General features: G+C 41.7%; 1 long non-coding RNA gene across 1 annotated transcript in view; it reads left to right on the forward strand.

Annotated features, from left to right (window-relative positions):
• LOC110300397 overlaps window positions 1-1,583 on the forward strand; it is a 14,878-nt gene extending 13,295 nt beyond the window's left edge. The window contains exon 3 of the long non-coding RNA XR_002378565.2: window positions 877-1,583. This is a non-coding gene — a long non-coding RNA (uncharacterized LOC110300397). The remainder of the gene's footprint in view (window positions 1-876) is intronic.
• The last annotated feature ends 12 nt before the right edge of the window (window positions 1,584-1,595 follow it).

The raw sequence follows: 1,595 nt of genomic DNA on the forward strand, positions 1-1,595 counted from the left end.
ATATAAATATCTTCTGATGTATGCTGACCCTGCTCAGGCTGGATAAAGGTCTACCCCACCCAGACTAGAACTCGAGAAGCTGTTTATGAAAATAATGCCAGTCCATTTTGAATCTTATCAGTCCCGGAAAAATGTCCTGTAGATAAAAACTTGCTTAAANCTGTGACGGTTCTTGTTTTAGTTTTTTAATTTTTTTATAAGAAGGGGTGAGGGATAACTTTTGGAATGTAAATAGATAAAATAATTTAATTTAAAAAAGAAGAAAAGGAAATGAAAAACATAAAAGTTCTCCTCAAACAAATAAAAATGATATGATGTCTTCTTAAGGCTGTAAACTTTAGTTTTGATTTGTGTGTTTTGATATTTCTTTTAGGCAGGCATCGTTGGTATAATGTATACCCAGTGACTGTAGGCTCACACCGGTCTCCTTTTAATTTATTCCAGCTAGTCATTGGGTTTTGCTGCAACACCAGTATGAACCTATCAGCAGCTCTTTTTCTACATCACGGACTCTCCTAAACCCAAACACTGAGGTACTGAAAACAGTTATCTCACAAGACCTGAGGACCTGCCAACGGTGCCATGCCATGCCATGCCCTTTTTAAAGTAGAGCTCTGTGTGCATACCTGATAACTCAGGCAATGTATCCTCAGCTTCCAAGATTTACAAACTCAGATTTTCATCAGGTTCTGCCTTAGGTGTTAATGGTTTAGTAGCAGCGTGGGTCTCAAGCACCTGCTTGTGGGAAGAGGCCCTTNATATTAGGCACTAATCTTAACACTGGGCATATAGCACTCTGCGGTAGGATATACTGCCTCTATGGTTTGAGGTCCCACGTAGTGACATTTTTATTTATTTACTTTTTTTTTTTGCCAGATTTCCACCAAATGACGACCCTCTGTTCTCCTAAATCATCTGTCACCTTAGACCAGGCAGATTGGGACTTTCAGTCCCTGCGTAGGCAAAGATCTGTGCCTCTACTAACCCCAAAGAAGTTGTAGGTGCCAAATCTTCAGCTTCCATAAAGTCTTTAAATTGTGTGCTCACAGTCTCGGAGGAGAAAATACCAACAGTGTAAAAGACAGGGAAGGCACAGAGACACGGGGAAGGGAAGGAGCCCTTTAATCCAGAGTATGCTCGAAGCCTTTTGAAGTAAAATAAGGTAGAAAATGTAATCATTAGATANCTATTTGCTGACTTATTTAGTGATTTACTTAAAGCACTGTTTGCACTGCCATTTGCCAAGCATGGCTTCCCTCGCTACCTGAGAGAAATAGATGAAACAAGGGGCCATTGCCCTTAACAACCTTGGGATTGCCACAGACGCTGCTGTAAAACCTCCCTTGATTGCTCGCTCCACATTGGTTTTAATGAATAGAACAAGAATGAAAACTGCACCCTACTGAAGCTGTCCTGGCTTCAGCCCACCAATGACATCTCCTCCCTTCCACTCTCCTTGGTGTNGGAGTGCTTACTCCAGAACAATTCCCACAACACTTTCACCAGCTAGTGACAAAAACCACAACCTAATTAGCAGCATCTGCTTACTGCTATCCTCCCTTGCCGGTCGCAAACCTCCATCGCCAAAACCTCCG

Source organism: Mus caroli, chromosome 8 (assembly GCF_900094665.2).
Source record: "Mus caroli chromosome 8, CAROLI_EIJ_v1.1, whole genome shotgun sequence".
NCBI lineage: Eukaryota > Metazoa > Chordata > Mammalia > Rodentia > Muridae > Mus > Mus caroli.